The following is a 21,576-nucleotide window of genomic DNA, read 5'->3' as shown; positions in this document are numbered from 1 at the left end:
AAAGAGTCAATACTTCTTCAACAGCTCCTCCTCGGTCCATCTAAAGGCTCCGTCATAGATCCGATGAAATATTCCTCATATATGTGACACTATTTTGATGGTTGAAGTCATTTATCATGTAAAAACATTTCATTGTTCCAGCTTCACAAATGTGTAGATTTGCTGCTTTTCCTTTTAATAATTGTAGTAAGTGACTTTTTTTTCACATATTTTACTGATAATTTCAGTACATTTTTCTGGTATTTTTCACAAACCTTTTGGGTATTTTTCAGACATTTTTCATTACTTTTTTCACATATTTTAATAATAGTTTTTAGATATTTGTCGGACATTTTTTACTTATTTTAGTAATATTTTTTGGGATATTTTTCGGATACTTTTTACTTATATTTTACGATTAATTCTCAGAAATCGTCCAAATATTTTTCACATATTTTCCAGACATTTTCTTTTACAATTTCTTTTACATATATTTCATTAATAATTTTGGGATATTTTTCAGGTATTTACCACTTATATTTTACTAATAATTTTCAGAAACCTTCCGGATATTTTTCACATATTTTTCAGACATTTTTAAATTTTTTTCACATATTTTAATGATAATTTCAGACATTTTTCTTATATTTCTCACAAATTTTTGGAGTATTTTTTGGAGGTTGTTCACAATTTTTTCTCACATATTTTAATAAATTTTTTTGATATTTTTCAGAAATTTTTTTCAAAAACAAATTTCACTTATTTAACTTATATATTTTGACCTTTTTCGGATACTTAATACACGTGCAACGTGCAACAGAAACTACGAGTTTAGAGCCAGTTGTCTTTCAATGAATTGCAGTTGAATGCAAAATGTATTTATTTAACCTGAATGTTTTCCTTGCTGCAGCATCATCTGTGATTGTTGTCGGAGTGACTCCACCCTCAGGTTTACCATCAGCCTCAGCGGAGACAATCAGTGAGTGATTTGTTTAAAAAGGTACGATGAGCAGGTTAAGAGGAGGCCTCATTGGCCTCGTTGTCTTTTCAGACGAGGCGAGAGCGAGAGCGAGCCCCCCCCCCTCCTCCTCGCTGCTTGTTCAGCTCCAGCCATGCATGCTTAACGCCGGGGAGGAGGACGCCACATCCTGCAAATTAGCGTGCTGATTTCCCTCGCGGGGTTTGGACAGAGAGAGGACCCCGCGGCTCATCGCCAGCCCCGAAAACACACCGAGGCCGGCGGCGTCACAGTGGCTGAGCGAACATGGCCGCCTGCGATTCAAAACGCTCCAGCCGGTGTTTTCACAGGCGGGGATTACCCAAATGACCATGGCACAGTCCGTTTGGCCTCCAACAGAACAGGAAGTGATTTTCTGACTCAACTTTGTGACCTCAAGTCTGAAATGTTCATACGTAGAAGACGAGAACAACTACGTATTTAGTCTAAAGTAAATTAGGAGCAGAGCTTGGCTGTTATTTATTCCTGTATAGTTAGTTACTTTTTTTTTTTATTTCTGTGTCATGTCAAACATCTGGCTCATCCCACCACTATTTTACATCTGGCTGCTGACAGATAATGACATGGCAGAAAATAACCAGCACATTCTCTGTTAAGTTTACAGACATTTCCTTCAACCCCTAAAATAGAAATTTCTTTAGATCTACATTATATCCTCCATACCGAGCCAAACAGCAGACCCAACCTTCACATTCTGGAGGGAAAACAGACACTAACACTGCATTTATATGTTACCTGTCGGTCTCTGCGGAACACCTGAGGCTAAAACTGAAGCTAACTCTACCTGACGTCCACTGAAGTCTGAAATATAAACATTGGTAAAACGTAAACTACAATAACAAACTCGCTTTAGTCTCAAAATGAGTCAGCAAAATATTCCTGGTAACGTTACCGGTCGACAAAAGCTGAACTAAACAATAAAACATCTTTCCAACTAAAAGGACACTGAGCCAACGTTAAGTCTTTAACATGAATTACTCCGGTCGACATTAATAGTTCATCTTTTACCACAGAAGTGAGAGAAAGATTTCTCCAAATTCAAAATTTGAACTAAACTTTGCCGTGTGTGATGGTCTCTGCTTCTTCCAGCTTTCGCGCTAGCGGAGGTTCTTGTTCCCACAATGCAATGCGTATTTAAAATAAGGGTAAAACTACTGTGAAAAATCCATACAGAAAATTCCTTCATATTAAAACGGTACATTGGCCCGTAAGACTTTTCTTAGAGTGGAGGAGACCGCTGTTTGTGTCCCGTGTGAAACTAAACGTTATGTTGACTTATTTTGTCACGTCAGTCTTTAATCACGCGACTCGTCGGTATCGTCAGCTACGTGAGTCGCTAGTCAGTGAAGTTAACGTCAACCGTGAGCGTTTCCTAACCCTGACCTAACTGGTTGTTGTTGCCTAAACCTAATTTCCTGTGAAGTTTATTTTGAAAGCTCACTACGCATGTAACGAGCGTATATTGACACGCCGTCCCTGGTCCGTCCAACAGTAACACTAGAGGAGTACGCCGTGCGTCGGAGGGCGCTGACCAAGCCGCGGTATTTGACAAGTTGGGATTGAGAACGTGTTGAATTGACATGTTGAATTCAGGACTTTAACTTGTATTTTTAGACTATGGTATTTCTATTTTTACTTCAGTAAAGGATCTGAGTACTTAATAAATACTAATAAATATAAATACTCAGTAGCTAATAATTGTGGTGAAGTACAGTACCGGAGTAAATGTACTTAGAAAGAGTCAAAAACATCTCAGGAAAACTTGTCTTCCATCTTAATGCTACGGGATGATTTTATAAACATCCATCTTTAACAACATGAAACCAGTCAAATCCATAAAGACATGACTCCTCTGGGATGAACTGGAACACCGAGAGTCATTTAAATGCTGCAGGATGGGAGCTAACTCACCACTAATAGAGGCATTAAGGCTGGTTAACGTGAGAGAGGAGAGCCTTCCTCTCTCTACCTCCTCCTCCTCTTCCTCCTCCTCCTCCTCTTCTTCATGTAAATGCGAGGATCTGAGTGGAACCAGCAGGGTAATAATGGCATACGTGTTTTACATAAAGTGCAATGAGCCAGTAAACTGCTTTGTGTTCGTCGTTCTGTTTCTGTGTTTGCAGAGAGACAAACATCTCTAATAATAATGATGATGACTGTGTGTTTGCTTCCTTCTCTGCCAGAACAAATGCTCTCACACACATTATCAGATACTTAAATGTGCTGATGATGCCGAAGCTTCTTCTTCTTCTTCTGTCTTTTTTATCAGCGACATAATGAGAAGATCCTTCTGCTGACTGTCAAGCTGCTCTCCTGCTGTTCTGCTTGTTTCTCTCCTTAAAGAATAATTCCAGTTTATTACAACGCCGGTGTTATTTACTGGGAATATGTTGGCTTTGACCTCCTGTACGCACTGTAGTTGAGTCAGTCCGGCACAGTCCTCCTGTATAAACAGGATTATTAGCTCACTCAATAAAGAGGTTTACATAATCTGATAATGTTGGTTTGTTTCCAACCCGCCTGCTTGAATAATTTTTATATATTTTATTTTTATATAAAATCCTGAAATGTTTTAATCCTGGTTTAAACCTGTAAATTATTATTTATTACATTATTTATTATTTTTCATTTATTATTATTATGTATTTAATCATTAATTATTTCAAATGTATTAATTATTATTATTATTTTTTTTAATTTTTTGTTTTTTATTAATGCTTACACATTGTTTAATTTAACATGTCTTATCTGTGTTATTATTATTATTATTATTATTATTAATAATTATTTTTATTTTAATTACTGTTGGGTATTTCCTTCTATTTAATTTTTGTATTATTTTTTATTGTCAGATTTTATTTGCAATCCTGAAATGTTTTATTCCTGTAAATGTTTATTTAATTAATCATTAATCATTTCTAATTTATTAATTATTAATTATTATTATTATTATTAATGTTATTAATAATAAAAATACTACTACTACTAATACACTTTTTATTAATGCTGGCACATTGTTTTATTATTATTATTTATTTTATTATTATTATTTTTAATCTTATATTACTGTTGGGTATTTACTTCCATTTTATTTTTGTATTATTTTTATTTGTCAGATTTCATTTGCTATCCTGAAATGTTTTAATCCTGGTTGAACCATGTTATTTATTTATTTACTTTTATTTATTTTAATTCTAGAATCAGTCTTTTATTGTTATTTTTGTTATCATTATTGTTATTATTATTACTATTATTATTATTATTATTATTAATAATAATAATATTAACAATAATAATATTATTATTATTATTATTATTATGTATTTATGCATTTATTATTATTACTGTTGTTGTTGTTGTTGTTGATGATGTTATTATTATTATTATTATTATTATTATATGGTCAACACATACAGGTCATACATCTTTGGATGTTCACAAAGGACGGTGGTTGATGATGCGGCCTGTTCATGATGAATCATTACAACTATACAACCCTAGAAAACTATAATTTCAGTTTAAAGCCGCTTTCACTGATTTTATTTTGACAACTGGACAAATAGAAGCTTAAAACACATCGACAATCTATCACAGATTTAGAATAAATCTAAAATAAGTTGCAGGAAACAGTTTCCTGCTTCCACATCCAGCAGATACACAACAATGTTCTCTCTCTTTTAGCTCTGTTTTTGGTCTCCACCACCTCCTGAGGGAAATATCCGTCTCTTTAGCTGCTAAATGCTCCACTATTGCTTGTTTAAATCAAAACAAAGACAAAACTAGGAGCTAAAAGAGGCTAAAAACCTCCGTAGAGCTGCATAGATGGTGACGATTCCCTGAGGGGTTTATGATTATGACGTTCACATCGCAGATAATCATTAGATTTATTGTTAATATAAATGTGGTGCATGTCTAAGAGGAGCTGATCTCCCGGTGCAGCGTTCGCTCAGCCTGCCGGCAGCTCTCTCTCCTTACACCGGATAATAATAGTTCACATTTGGTGAGAATTGCACAGAGAGCCTCTGAAGGAAACAGAGCTGACTGGGCTGTTGGTGCAGCAGCGTCTTGCCAGCACAAGACAGTCGGTGTGAGTTTAAAGCGTTGGTTTAAAAGTTGTAATCGTAAGCATATGCACCGCAATCTGTTCTGTTATTTATTGGTGCGCTAATCACCGAGCACACCAACATTTCTCTCCCTCCGCCGGCACGAGCAGCTCGCATGAATCTGGAAGGATTTCACAAGTAATACTTCATAGGCTAATCTCACTCCATGACTCTAATTAACGCATCATTAAAAGCATAATTCAGATAATTATAATTTCTCACTTTTTAAATGAGGAGATGGAGGAGAAGGGGAAGGGTGTCTGAGGAGCCAATTTAGTGAGCGAAACAGATTCTGAGGCGAGCGGGTGGGTGGCGAGAGAAGCAGCTCCACGCCGTAAAGAGAGAAGTGAGACTGGAGATCACATCAAAACAGGTCTCACGTGATCTGGATCCGAGCCCGGCGCTCACCTCACCTCACCAACACTAACAGGTTTCATCCCGGAGACGTCGCGGCGCAGACATTCTTTGAGGGAATTTAGGGGTTTTACACAAGTTTACATTCCACAGTTGATATTTCGACTTTTTATCAGCTGATTTTAGACACTTCTGCACCAGAGTTTGACTCCTGGTTCGTGTTTCCATGTCGAACCCGTCACAGTCCGGTGCACGCAGGATACACGGTATGTGGAGCGATGAATGTAATGCAGAACCAAAGTTCACAAGCGTGAGTTCCGCCCGGAGACGTGCTACGTGAGGTTAACACAACAAGCTGATTGGTTTTTGGCCGTCAGTTTTTGGTCATCTCTATCTTTTGTTTTTGTCGTCACCATCTTGGTTTTTAGGCCGTCGCCATCTTTTGTTTTAGCTGTCGCCATCTTGGTTTTTAGCCACCGCCATCCTGTTTTTGGGCGTCACCATCTTGGTTTTGGGCCGTCTTTAGCAACTTGAGCAACTTTCATATGAATGAACGGGGCCCCGCCTCCAACGCTGTATCCAGTTCTCTTAATACATCCACGGCTATACCGCGGCCGGTCGTGAGCTATAAACATCTTTACAACGCTAATAGTTGCTTGCTGCTATATTAATATATTAATATTCTGTATGTCGGATTGAGAACCTTTAAAGAGATTCATGTTTTTAGGAGCGTCTGGTTTCATCACCTGCTCGTCGCTGAAACAACGATGCGTCCACACACTCTGTTTGCTAATGAGGATGTTTATGAGCAGCTGATGAATTCAAACTGTTACAGCAGTGTGTGTGTGTGTGTGTGTGTGTGTGTGTGTGTGTGTGTGTGTGTGCAGATTTCAGGTGTGTGATGTCATCAGGAGGCGCTGCTTCCTGGCGTCTGTCCAAATCAATTATCCCACCTTCACACGGCTCAACTTCCTCATCAGAGGTGTGAACGAGGTAAGCATCTCTCTCTTCCACGTTTCACGCTTTGTTGTGTTTTTAAAGCTGCACTTTTAAAAAAGGGACGACTCCACTAAAATAATAAAATAAAGTATTAAACACTCACCGTCTGCAGGCGTGAACGGCGTCTCTGAAGGTCTGCAGCGGCGTCCTTCATGGAGGACGGGAGCCGAGGGTTCTGGGTCCTGGTCCAGAGAGAAAACAGGAACTCATGAGTTCAACAAAGCCTCATTAAATGTACTGTAATATCCACGGTGCTCCTCGTTGTTCACAGCAGTTGAAGTACTTCTATTGTCTGCTACTTTCTACTTCTACTCCACTACATCTCAGAGGGAAATATTGTACTTTTAACTTCACTACATTCATCTGATGATTTAAAGAGAGATTCAGATTAATAACACAAAATATAATCAACTAATAATAACACAAACTAACTAACCAATGCAGCGGTAAATCAGCAACTCTCCTGTTCTGAGAGGTTAAATCACTGCTTTTGTGAACGGAGTCTGGTGAAATTTACATTGTGTGATCTACACTTGATATAAACCAGCGGTCAGCAACCTGCGTCTCTTCAGCTCCTCTCCAGCGGCTCCCTGTGGATTTATAAAAACATTAGTGGAAATGAATAACTGTTTTTTTGTTTACATTTTCATTTGTATTTGTCATTGTTGTAGGTCTATGGTACGACGGTACGACGTGTATTTGAATTCCACTTAATTCATTTATTTCTCTTAGAGTATTAGGGCCACATTGAGGAAAAACAATAAATCTGAGATTTAGAGAATAAAGTCATAATATTATAAAGTAGTAATTTTACGTGTTATTTTCTTTTTTTCTCGTAAACTTCTGACTTTATTCTCGTAATACTACGACTTTTTCCCCTCAATGTGGCCCTAATACTCCGTAGTAAATTGTCTCTTTGGCCCTCACTGCATTAGACTTATATACTATATATATATATATATATATATATATATATATATAAACTGTGTTACCTTCATCACAATGATCAAATGTTTTGCGGCTCCAGACAGATCTTTTTTTTGCCTAAAATGGCTCTTTTGATAGTAAAGGTTGCTGAACCCTGATATAGACCAACATAATGCATTTTTAGCAGGTGTTCTCTGGCGCCACACATAGTGGACACAGGAAGTGATGCAAAATGTACAATCTGTCATTTCCTGTGCCGCTCGATCCACACAGGAAATTACTTCTAAATTGTCCGATGGTCACGGGAATGCACATTTTTTTCTCTTTTTTGTGAGGTTATATCGTCATGATGTCACCATATTGTCGTGTTTGCGTATTTTGCTGGTGTTAAATTAAATTTAATGAATAAATAAGATACTACAGGAGATGAATGTGAGTCTTCCTCCTCCTCTTCTTCATAACTCAGTGAAACGTGAACACAGACATGAGACACACATTGATATCATTCAGCGTGACTTACACTTCCAGAGGACATCATTATCTCTGATGTCCATCGAGGATCAACGTCCTTAAATCTGCATAGAAATCACAGAAACAGAATGAAGTGTATTAGCTGCATTATCATCTCATTATTTAGCCTCAGCGTTTAACACTGGCCTTGTGTCAGATGCAGGTAAAAGCTGAAGGTGATAAAATATACAACATTCCCTCCAAAAAACACAAATCTTTATGCACCAAACGACATCAACATGATCTGAGACCAGCAGCCGTCCTCATTATGAGCTCCGCTTGTTTGTTCTTCTCACCTGTCGGAGAGATGGAGGTGTCAGCTCCGCCGCCTCAGGTGGAGAGATGATGTCACCTTCCCTCCATCGACCTTCTCCTCCTGAACAACCACCATCACCATTGCCACCATCACCACCACCGCTGTGATTCACACACGCCGCTCTACCTGAAGACTGGAAACAAAAAGATGGAGGAATTTCACACTCAGGCTGAGAAAAGGTGTTTTTCACTCATTGTTTAGTTTAATTGGAAAATTTGTTTTCAGAAGATTCAGATTGTTTCTTTTAAAGACAAAGAAGAAGAAGAGGATTCTCAAGACGGACGCTCGCTGTAGGAGACATTCACTGATAATAAAGAGGAGATGGAAGACGACAGATTACTGTTGAGAAGTTGATTTTGACAACTTTTTGTTTTGTTTTTACGTCCTGGTTCAACGCTGCTGAAACATCCAGAATAATTCAAACAGCCAAATGTTTAAATGTTTAAATGATTGCTCTCTATAGTGTCAGCAGGACGGTTAAATGTAGGGGACGTAAACAGAATTAGCCAAAAGGCTGTTTTTCATCTGTAGTTCCTGGACACGGTTTTACAAAACACCTCATAAAATACACAGAAAACAATTTAAATCCCTCAATGTACTCACACAGAATCAGACACACAGCTAAGAACAAGCACAACAAAGCTGAACAAACATGCTACATGCTACATGCTACATGTACAGATACAAATAACAATGACATTTGGAAACAGTAGGACAATAGTGCTAATGTATGAGGACGAAACCTGCCAAAATAAATAAATAAATATTTCATTAAATGTAGCAAAATACATTATTAAAAATAAATAAATAAATAAGAAAGATAAAGTGTGACATAAATTAATATTTCTGTTTCATTCTACTTCTGTATTGATCTATCTTTGTATTAATTCCCTTATTTATTTACTCTTCTGTTGAATTTCCCCCTTTATTTATTTAGATATTTATTTTTGTATTTATTAATTTATTATTTATTTTATATATTTATTTTAAATGTATTTATACATTTCTTTTTATTTCTGCACGATTTAAATATGTACATATTTATTTATTAATCAAATCTTTTTTTAATTTATTCATTATTTCTTTTTATTATGGCAGGTTTCGTCCTCCATACAATGGTGCAGAGTGGAACAAATATGCATTGTTTAATGTAACCGGTTTATATACATACGGATAATATAACATTGGATATAACTGTCAGTTTGTATATATATATATATATATATATGTATATTTGTATGATTTGGAAGTTTAGAAGTTTAGAAGTCATATTAATGACTTAATAGTTCTGAATACTTCCAGGTTACGTCTACAAACGTGAGCACATTGATTTGATAAAGAAACCCAAACTGTGGTCCAGTGGAGGACAGACTAACATATTTGATGTACTTACTGTGGTCAACTGTCCACAAAGAGAACAGAGGATTGTGGGTAAACGTAAAGGATTAACTGTGTTTTAATGTGTGTTTATCTTCCACTTCACTCTCTGCAGCAGGTTACAGGTCTGCTGGGCCTCATGGGATCTATCACTTCCTTGTTGTGATGCGTTTCCTGTTGAAACAGGAAGTTGGGTGGGACCAGTCTGTAAACAGAGAAACAGGCAACTTCATTTAATAGGAGCAGGATTAATCTAAATACATAAATTAATACTTTTTCTTTAACTACATTCAGTACATTTTACTTCACAATGAATACTTTTACTTCAAATAGTATAAGCACATTGCACATCACAATGGATACTTTTACTTTAACTACATTTAGCTGCACAATTAATACTTTTTCTTTAAGTACTTTAACTACATTTTACTTCACAACAAATCACAAATTCACTTTTAATTTAAGTATATTCTACTTCATAATAAATACTTTTCCTTTAACTAGTTTAAGCACATTTGACTTCACAATGAATACTTTTAAGTAATTGCGCTTCATTTTACCTTAACTACATTTAAGTGATAAGACTTACATACTTTTACTTTAAGTACTTTAACTTCATTTAGCTGATAATACTTACGTACTTTTATTTTAAGTACAATGCACTTCACAATGAATACTTTTACTTTAGTAAGGTTTGAATACAGGACTTACTTGCAACGGAGTATTTTCACAGTGTGGTATTAGTACTTTTACTGCAGTAAAGGATCTGAATACTTCAGCTTTCTGCTGAATGTTTGACTTCTGTCATCTTTAAAAACTAAAATAATCGAACCTCTTACTTGAACAGTGAACCAGCTGGAGATACAATAATAGTCGAGGACAGACGCTGTAAAGGAAAAAGTATTTTGGCTCAAAATAACTACGTTTGAAAAGTGTAACGTTGTTTTGACACGTGATGTAAACCCGCTGTCTATACTACATCGCCTGACTTCCACTTCTGCTCCTGTCATAATTACTACGGTCGCTAGAAGTCGCGGCCGTCTTCTTTTATTCCTTCTTTTGGTGATCCACCATGTGAATTGATGATAAAACCTACTAGTAGGTGTAGCAGGCCCCTACTGCCCCACATCTATGAGGCTGATAACCGCTAATAACACCCATTTAATGAGTTGATAACAGTCGAACCGGCTGGTACTTTTAAAATGCAGTACAGGAAATGGAGAGACCGGAGTAAAGGCAGTAGAACCTGAACTACTTCAGTAGATATAATCTCTCTCTCTCTTATCACAACGAGTCCAACGTTTTCCTTCCAGAATGTACCGGCGACGTTTCTGCTGCTGCTTCCCTCCGTCCTCCAGTAGCTCGAGTGTTTTCTGCGTTTGGCTGCTGAAGGCCTGGCGCTGCAGATGGCCGGCTCGCGCCCAGTCCGGAAATTTTCTTCCACACAAGATGTCTGGACCGGCTCCCGCTCGCCAACGGCCGGCTGCAAACACAATGACGAACGTCCAGTCACTTCTTCTTCTCCTTCTTCTTCTCCTTCTTCACGGAAAACCCGATGTGAGCGAACGGGCCGAGTTGACATTTCACCCTCCACCTGCTGCAGGAGTCTGAGACGTGCTGTTATTCATCCTTCCTATAAATAGACGGATGGAAAGCAGGACAGCTCATAAATAACTGTTTGTCAGAGTATTTTAAGAGGACGGAAGTACTGAATCAGTGAATGAACGCTGGCGTCATTTCTGGTTTCAGATGTCATTAAAATTTAGCAGAAAAGAGGGTAAACTTTAGCTTCCTTTTACTCCAGTTTCCTCTCTGTTTTCTCTTCCAAATATCTCTTTAAAAGCACAATTATCTGTGATAATTTCATGCCATTAACCGTGTCATCAGTGTAGGTGTCTTCTCTGTTTTTCCAGTGATTTTTACATTCTTGGATCAGCACGTTTCCATTGTTCTCCAGCGTTTGGAGGGATAATTTGTGCTTCCCCTCCTCTCATGGTGGGTGTCTGAGGCCTGACCCAAACAGACGACGGCGGTGAGAGCCCAGCTTCCTCCCAGATGATGTGGTCGGACGTGGGAAGCGGCCGAGGCCGAAGGATGCCGGCGGCGGTGGGAGTTTGGCCCGGTCCGGCCTGACGTCGCCGTGTGGGCGTCGGTCTGGATCTGGGCTTCCGGACAGAGTGGACGGTGGAGGATGGGTGGACGGATCACAGATGAATGGAGGTTGCTGTGGGCTGGAGGACGGTGTTGGGAGGAACTGTCTGTGTGGGCGTTTAGCCCGACCAGCGAGGTCCAGTTTGGCAGAACTGGTTTCAGGGTTGTGGTCAGTCAGCTCCATGAACTTCAGCTCTTCTGCATTGTTTTCAGCATACAACAGTTCCTTAAAATACTGTAATATCATCACTGAAAACGTGAGAAAGGCAGAAGAAAAGTCTGACATATGTCCAAAAAAAAGTCTGAAAATGTTAGAAAATAGTAAAAAAATATGTCCAAAATATTTCAGAAAAATGTCCGAAGTAAAAAAAAAAAAGGTAGAAAAATGTCAAAAAAGTAAAAGAAAGACAAAATAAAAGTCTGACATATGTCCAAAAAAAGTGAAAAAAAAATCTGGAAAAAAGTAAAAAAAGAAATTCCCAAAGATTTCAGAAAAATGTCCGAAATAAAGTTAAAAAAAAATCAAAAACATGTCTTAAAAAAGGTAGAAAAATGTCCATATACTGATCAAAAAAGGTAGAGGATGGGCAAAATAAAAGTCTGACACATGTCCAAAAAAGTCAGAAAAATGCCTGAAATATGTCTGAAAAAAGTAGAAAAATTTCCAAACAAAGTCCAACATATGTCCAAAAAATTTCAGAAAAAATGTAGAATGTATCTCTAATATGTTAATTGAATTTTTTGATAATTTAATGGCTTTTTAATTCTCTAAGTTAAAAAACTTGTCTTCACAAAATACTATCATGCAGTGCGCAAAAGATACTGTATTTGATCCATGTTTTGCAAAAACAACATAAAAACTTTGCACACAAATGATTTGATCCAGTTTGTGCACACAATATAATAATATGTGCAACAATGACAATTAATAAAAAAAAACAATTATCACCAAGTTCTTGCTCACCAGAAAGTCTCATTGACCGGCGCAAGTCACATGACGGTCTGAGGAGCTAAACGTCATAATAAAATGAGTAAAAATGATCAGCAGTGTGCAAGAAAAATAAAAAAAACATAACTTCTGTCACTTTGCTGTGTGGAAATCGAATCCAAAATATTAATTTAGGAACATTTATAGAATGATGTCGGTCTTAAAACTCAACTTGGACACGAGGACCTTCTTCAATCCTCAGTGACAAAGTCCACTAAATGATCACAAACCAGCTGACTGGCAGTAAATCTGGATCTGGATCATGTTTTCAGACCAGAGACAAACATCTCCAGTTTATTATCCAGTTATCTGAAGTGGATCAAACATAGATCCAGTACAGCGTGTCGTTCTGGCACTGGGAGGAGTTGGTCAGCAGCCCAGTTGGCCGTCATCTTCATCTCCATTAGTTCTTCAGGAGGAATCAGGAACATATGGAGGACATGAGATGAACCACACCGGGGGAATACTTCATAAACACCAGTAGATTATTTCTTTAAGCTCTCTAGAGGGTCTCGTGTTTAATCATTTACAGAACGGACGTAGCCAGTAACCGATGAAGAGGGAAGCCAGTGATGAAGGCCAGGACTAAATCAAGCCTGTGTTAGGTATATGTTGCTGTACATTATGTTCAACTGCACCATCCAGACATCATACTAAAGCTATAAGGAATAAAAATTATGTAAATATGTATTTAGTTACAACCCGTTCTCACTCCCAACTCGGTCAGTGCCCATCGGCGTCTGATACTGACACACAGAGGCACCCTTCAGTGTCTGTATGAGACGCACCAGGATTTCAACAAAATAATAATAAAAAATTTACACAAAAATGTCCAAAAAAAGGTAGAAGAAAGGCAAAAGGAAAGCCTGAAAAATGTCCCAAAAAAGTCCCAAAAATATCCGGAAACAAATGTCAGAAAAAAGCTGAAGAAAAGTCCGAAAAAGGTCCAAAAAAATGACAGAAAAATGTCCACAAAAAGATAAAAGGCAAAAGAAAAGTCCGACATATGTCCAAAAAATGTCCGAAAAAACCCAAAGGTATTCCTTTCTGTATTTTATTTTCTGCATTTATTTTTAATTAGTTTATTTTGTATTTATTTATATTTATTTTTAAATGTATGTATTTATTTATGTGTTTATGCATTTATTTATTTATTTATACACAGTTATCCCTTTGCATATAACCCCTTATTTATTTCCCCAAACTAATTTATTTCTGTATTTTTTTCTTCATGTAAACCACACAAAATAATGTCATTAGCTATTGAAATGCTAACTCTTGGCCTTGAAGTAATGGTAGGTTTCTACTGTAGGTCGTAAACCAGTTAGCCGTACATGCTAACAGCAGATTAACTGCTGCTTCAAACCAGGTTTTAGTTTTTAGTGAGAGTTCATTTGCTGCAGAGGTTTATGTTTTTGTTGACGTGTATATTTGGACCTAGCTGGTTTTGTGTTTACTACTGAGCACTGAGTTTTACTTTGAAAAACAGCAATACTTTCCTGCAGTGTTGAACAGATTCTGCAGCTTTAGAGCTTCATGCCACTTTGAATAAATGTGTTTACACTGAGAGACTCTGTGATCACATGACTAACACCTCTCGTCCTCTGATCTGCAGTCAAACCTCTGCTGCTCTTTTCTCGTGTTTCTGGTTAACCGGTTGCCGCAGCGCTTGTCGTGAACAAAGACTGACAATAACGATAAACAAAGACGTACACAACAGTTCACAGTTACTGACAACCGGGCGTCTGTCGCTCATAAACTGCAATTATCAGTTTCCCACAGATTTACTGCTGTCAGAGAGATTAAACCGCAACAGAGACACGGCGAGATAAAGTCTTCAGATCTTTATCTTCGTCAGATGATTCATGGCGAGGAGCTGCAGGGACTCGAGGCGCTGCAGACTCACGTCTCAGTCGACAGACAGCAGGAAACTCTCTCGGCCCGTTAAAAAGTGGATTTTTAAAATAGAAAAATGAAGCTTCGTTTACAGTCTGAGAGCCTCGTGGAGTAAACAGCGTTTGCTTTTTGGCAGGTGTTAATTTTTCAGCCATGAGGGGAAACCTGCAGGCATGCAAACTCATTTTCACATATTATGTCAAAATTCCTAATTATAGATGGTAATTAGTGTCACGAGCTGATACCAGGAAGTTTTTTTTGGGGGTTGCATGATGTCCGTGCAGAGCTTTACTAACGTACAGGAGGAGCGAACACGTGTGCAGCTGCTGCATGTCGAGCCATGAAGCAGGAAACAGCCTTCAGGCGGCATCGTGTAACTGTAACATCCTACCTGTAAATCTGTCCTGTCACTCTCTCTGGTCTGTCTGGTCTCGGCTGTCTGTCAGAAAAAAGGCAGAAAAACACAAAAAGTTATAAACATACTGAAACTGTAAAAGAACCAGACGATGGAGGCGTTTTTAAAAGCTGGAGAGAAATCAAGTTTCATTTCAAACATGAAAAAATACTGCAGAAATGTTCAAAACTTAAACATCCAACAAATCATAAACACATGAATACTGTATATATATATATATATATATATATATATACATACAGTACATATACAGTATATATAAGCTACTGTGTACGACAACAGAACAAGATGTCGATCCCTCTGAGCACCAGTTGGATCACAACAGAAGAAATCCGCAGTTGTTGGTGAAAGAAACTGAAGCTGAGCATCAAAATGTGTGAAGATTTAAACAAGAACAATTTCCTGTTTCAGAGTCAACGTCACAATAGATCAATAGACCAGGAAGTGATCACCTCCGAACAGCCAATGGGATTGTTCCATTGGGGTTTGGATTATAACAGAAAATAAATTCAGTGGCAAACAAATGTTTTGTTCAGCATGATAATCTCCACTTAATGATTTATGAAGTGTGAATGCAGTTCAGTTTTTATTTCTGTATTTATAATTAATTTTGTATTTATTCATTTATTTTTGCATTTACTTTATATTTATTTTTAAATGTATGTATTTATTGATGTGTTTATGCATTTATCTATTTATTTATTTATGCACGATTTTCCTTTTGCCTTTCACCCCCTTATTTATTTCCCCAAACGTATTTATTTCTGTATTTTTTTTTTTATCAATTTTTTTTTTTATTTTTTTATTTTTTTTTTGCATTTATTTTTTGTTTATTCATTTCCTTTCGGATTTATTTTTTATTAATTCAGTTTTTATTTCTTTTATATGTATTTTTAAATGCATGTATTTATTCATGTGTTTATGCATTTATTTATGCATAATTTGCTTTCTCTTTATTTTTTTTTTGCATTTATTTTGTATTAATTTATTTTATAATTAAACTGAATTGCTCTTCTGGGATAAATAAAGTTGTCTGAATCTGAATCTGAATCTCCAGAATAAGAAAGCTAACGTTACAACGGCTATAAACGAACTACACGGCGGTCACACGAGTGCGAGTAAACACGCTGGCGTTTAGTCGTCTCATTTAAACACTTTTTTTTGTAAGACATATAAAAGCTTAAAAATCCACCAGTGGGGTTTTTAATGATGTATTTTATATCGTAGAACAAAAATCTCTTCAGCTTGTGTTAACCACAGACCTGATTTCAGGCACCGAACTAAAAGCCCATCGACCTCCAGACGAGGGAACAGGAAGTGCTAAATCACTCAGTAGGACTCATTCCTGCAGCACTCGCTAAATAAGTACGCCTTTCTTGATTTCTGCATATCATTTGTACACCATGTATCCTGTATTGACTGCAATGTAAACACATCCGCGTATGAATGTTACGGTAAGAGTTAGTGATGTAGAATAAAGAGAGAGAAAGACCACTGATGGTGGACGGGTCCAACAAACACAGGACTTTAACCAGGAGGCCGGAGTTTTGTTTGGTAAGTTAGTGACGATTGTCCAGTGTTTTTTGTTGACGTTAGTGACGTGTTTTCTGTAGTTGTTTCCGTACGTTTACTTAGTTTACGTACTTATTTTAAGCTCTTACCCTATAGAAGTAGTTTTCTTGCCTGAACCTAACTGTGGACGTTTGTGTGGCGTACAAATGACACGCATAATGTATGTGTGATGTCATGGTACTTATACGCCTTCCCGTGAGAACGTGTATATATGTATACATACCATATGTGTATGTACAAAACAACTGTGTTTGAACCTGTATTTTATCGTAAGCGAGCACACAGAGAGAATTCATCCTTCTCTAGTTGTGCCGTAACGATAAACGTGCTGAAGAAGTGAAATAAAGTGTAATTATGTGCTGGTATAAATGGTGATATCGTTAATGATTGCGACACCACACAGAGAGACTCAGTTTGTCGGGTGAATTGATGAGTGTCTCTCTGTTGGAGCAGGACTCCGTCTTGACTCCTTTGTTTTGGTTCTTGGACTCGGGCCTTCGAATGGCTTCCCAGAGCCAGACGAGAGGAGTGAGAGACGAAGAACGACAGAGAGAGAGAGAGAGAGGGAGAAGCGAAATGAGCGTTTAGCCGCTGGTGTGAATTGCCTGTCGCACCAGACACATTTCCTGATCCCATAATGGCTCCAGCTCGCGTTTCCTGGTGCAAATTCTCGGCGGCGCTTGTGTCGGCTGCACATGCTCCGGCGGCCTAATGAGGCAGCATTAGCCAGGGGAGACGCAGTAATTAGAGCCAACGTCAGCGCCGAGGACAGATGGCACGCTAAGACAAGCCTCTCGACTTCACCTCCTCGCCGTGTGTGTGTGTGTGTGAGTGTGTTTGCGTGTGTGTGTGTGTGTGTGTGTGTGTCCTGACAGAAGAGAGAGGGAAGGCTAAATGTGTCAGAAGAGAGAAAAAAGAAAGACAGAGGAGATTAAAAATGTGTGGGAAGAAGAGAGGAAGAACAAGAAAGAAAGAAGAGGAAGAGGACGGACGGCAAGGAGAGAGGCCAATATATATATATATATATATACAGTATATATATATATATACACACACACACACATATATACAGTATACTATATGTACACATGTATGAGGCATTCAAATCATTTTGCTTCAGTAAAAGTAGCAACACCACATTATAAAAACTGTCAAATTTGTTTTAACGTCACTAATTTCTTTAACGCATCAACGCAACTCAAGATTTTTAGGTTGTAGCGGCTCAGTTTTAAAGCTAGAGTGAAGATAAAAAAAAGAAAAACGTCTGAAAATTGTCAGCAAAATGTCCAAAAGTCTTCAAAATGTACAAAAAAAATTCTAAAAAAGTCAGAAAATGTCAGAAGAATGTCCCAAAAACTTTTTTAAATTATCCCAAAAAAAGTCTGGCAAATGTCCAAAAGAAAGGCAGAAGAAAAGTCCGATACTGGTATCATAGTAAACTAGTGAACCTGATGAATCCATCGGTACCAACCATGTCATACTAGCTTTTAGTGAAGGAGGTTAAATATTCTCTTTGCTAACAAGCTGTGCTGAGCAGATAATCACAACACCAAACCATCTGAGAGGAAATGTGAGGCGGCACGTTGGATTCAACACGGTGGATGAGTTTGTAAAATGCATCTGTCTTACGGTAACGTTAGCTCGTCGTTTGCACTGTGACGATACAGACGAAAGCAAAAGAGTGAAGGATGAAAATAACTAGAAGAAGAAGGTAAAAATAAGGATGAAGAGAGGATGAAAATAATCAAATCAGAGCAGTCAAAGTTAACGCCATAATAATGCAAATTAATTTTAACGCCACTGATTTCTTTAACGCATTAATGCAACTCGCAATATCGATCTATCAGAGGTTGTAGCGGCTCAGTTATAAAGCCAGAGTGAAGATCCTGGTATCATAGTAAACTATAAAACCCGATGAATCCATCGGTACCAACCAGGTCAGACTAGCTGGTCATGAAGGAGGTTAAATAACGCTCCACACTTACACTAAATGTTGAAGAGGAAAAACTGTCATGTCCATTTTCAAAGGGGTCCCTTGACCTCTGACCTCCAGATGTGTGAATGGGTTCTATGGGTACCCACGAGTCTCCCCTTTACAGACATGCCCACTTGAGTTTACCATTTTATGAATTGAGCATATTGTTTTATGCTAAATGCAGTACCTGTGAGGGTTTCTGGACAATATCTGTCATTGTTTTGTGTTGTTAATTGATTTCCAGTAATAAATATATACATACATTTGCATAAAGCAGCAGATTTGTCCACTCCCATGTTGATAAGGGATTAAATACTTGACAAATCTCCCTTTAAGGTTCATTTAGAACAGATAAGACGTGCGATTAATCAGGATTCGATATTTTAAAACTGACAGCTCTACATTAAATACATCAGAGAAAGAAAAAGCAGAAAAACAAGAATGAAATAAATTAAAAGTGCTGAAAGAAAAGCAGCAAGAAATGAGGATGAAAAGTCAAATAAAATAGAGAAAAAGCAAACGTTAAATGACAGAAGGGACAAAGTAAAAAGAGAAAGATGAGGCGAGAGGCAAATAAAAAGGAGGAAGGACAAAGATCAGGAAGCACGATAGGAGGTGAAAGTGAGGAGTTGAGGAGGTGGATAAAGACAAAATAAGTGAAATGTTGGAGGAGCGAGAGTGGGAATTGATCAGAGAAAAGAAGACGGGATGTGAGAAAGGAGTCAGAAAATTGAAAAAAGCTGCTGTACGAGAGGTTTGGAGCGTTGGAAGGAAGAACGAGGAGAGGAAAGACTATAATGAAACTGGATGAGAAAGGAAATGGGAAGAAATAAAAGAGAGAGAAGAGAAAACGTGTTGATAATGAAAAGAAAAGAGTGAGCGTTGGAGAGAGACGGAGGGTGAGAGTGTGGAGGAAGAACGATAAAAATAGAATGGGAGGTGAGGAAGAAGAGGAAGAGGAGAGAGCACGTTGAAAGAGGAACAAAACTAAAATAGACGACGAGAGGAGAGAAAGAAAATCAGGATCGACTGAAAGAGAACGTGGACGAAGAAGAGAGAAGAAGAAGAAGAACGATGGAACCACAGAGAGACAAACATGAGACCAGTCGCGTCTTCAACGTGTCACAATCTTTGAATTCATCACTGCTCAGCAGCTCCACACCCTTCTGTCAGCGACTCGGAATAAACAGTAGAAGAAGAAAAGATGTCGACGTTGACGACGTGATCTCGTGGGAAGGCGTATTCATAGCACGCCACTTTTAAGGATATTTCGCGTGTCATGTCGACGCATTTAAAGCTTTTTGTGTGTGATCTAACGCCGTTCTCATTCCCAACGTATCACACACACACACGTGGTTAACGTTGTGAATGGTCAGGGTTAAAATAAGTTACGTAATTTAAGTTACGTATGTAAGTTAAGTAGTCGAAGTACATAAGTCAATGGTTATCTTTTGGTTTCACGGGACATGAACGGCGGTCTACTGGGTGAAAGTCATGTGTTTGTTTGACCCATCTATCCATAATTAAAGGTAACTAAAGGTATTAAATGCATGTTGTGGAGTAAAATTTACCTCTGCGATGAAGTGGAGCAAAAGTAAATGCACTGTAATTTGTGAATATCACACAAAATCAATTTGTATGTAATTAACGTAATCGTGATCCAGGAAGTATGAAGAGCAGCAAACGCCACGTAGGGAGGAAGTCGGGGTGGATGGGTGAGTCTGAAAACACCAGACTTTCCCCAGGAGATCTATGTTGGTGCCCCGTGTGAGGCCAGAAGTCAACGTTGATTTATTTGTCACGTAACTTATGTACTTAAGTTACACCACTTCAGGAGTTATTTTAACCCAAACAACCATCTTTTCCTAAACCTAACTACGGAGTTTTGTTTTCTAAACCTCAGGAAGTAGTTTCCTGTGAAGACGTAAGTTTATTTTGAAAAGACTGTACGCATGTAACGAGCAGAAATTGACACGTGTTGCTGGACATTTGTAAGAAAACACAGGAAAAATGAGAAATGATTTTTTCGTAAGATAACATATGAACTGTTGTATGAGGATACGTTGAGTGGAGTAGAAGTATAAAGTAGCAGAAAATGGAGTAAAGTACAAGTACCTGAAATGTGTACTTATAGAGTACTTGAGTAAATCTACTTAGTTTCATTCCACCTCTGACTGGTGACCTGAAGCCTTTAGATTAACTCATTATTAACTTTATATTCCACTGTATAAACCTCAGGAAAAGTACTGCAAGAAAACAAATATTCCTTTGTCTATATTAATGATTAATAGAGTATTTAACCTTTAATATATCATCTTTTATTTCCACTGAACATCCTTTAATGTGTATTATAATATTTCTATTAGTGTCCATATATCTGAATGAGCTGCAGGTTAACTCAGAATATAATAAAGTGTTGGCTCGTCCTCTTATTATTTTATTTATTATTTATTATTATTATTATTATTATTATTATTATTATTATTTTATTTATTATTATTATTATTATTATTATTATTATTATTATTATTATTATCACGTCTGCATCGTGTCCCCAGGTGTTGTTGACGTGTATAATTGGCCGGTTCGACCTGGCAGAGCCGTTCAGATTCCATGATGATAACAGCGTGCACGGCGTTACCGCTCTACCTGTCCCCCCCAGGCCCCCGCCCCCTCTGACACTGTGGTTTTGACTGTACATAATTATCATTGTCACTATTTTCCAATATGTGTTTCATGCGCGTGTTGTTGATGGTAATTTATTGTTCATGTAATCAAATATTGCGTTTTGCCCGGCGCCACATTTGGTGTTAATGAGGCTGCAGGAGAACAGCGAGGATGTAAAATAAGAGAGAAATGTGGAAAGTTGTTGACAGCCAATCAACTTCTCACTTTCAGAGAGAGAGAGAGAGATAGAGTGGTGCAAATAGTAGGAAGAGAAACACTGGTGGTGGCAACCGGCGGCAGATCTGCAGCCAAGCGGAGCCTGTTTGCTA

The 21,576-nt window shown here is 37.8% G+C and overlaps 1 long non-coding RNA gene across 1 annotated transcript; it reads right to left on the bottom strand.

The window, feature by feature from the left end:
• Positions 1-6,567: 6,567 nt before the first annotated feature.
• LOC119494843 lies at positions 6,568-9,770 on the bottom strand. The gene is made up of 5 exons (XR_005208309.1): positions 9,600-9,770; positions 8,187-8,339; positions 7,901-7,955; positions 6,890-7,043; positions 6,568-6,628 (listed from the first exon to the last, which is right to left on the bottom strand). It is a non-coding gene; the product is annotated as an uncharacterized LOC119494843 (long non-coding RNA).
• Positions 9,771-21,576: the final 11,806 nt, after the last annotated feature.

The sequence above is a fragment of the Sebastes umbrosus genome, chromosome 9 (assembly GCF_015220745.1).
Source record: "Sebastes umbrosus isolate fSebUmb1 chromosome 9, fSebUmb1.pri, whole genome shotgun sequence".
Lineage (NCBI taxonomy): Eukaryota > Metazoa > Chordata > Actinopteri > Perciformes > Sebastidae > Sebastes > Sebastes umbrosus.
The sequence above is the reverse complement of the archived record's forward strand: the minus strand, read 5'-3'. Positions and strand labels throughout refer to the sequence as shown.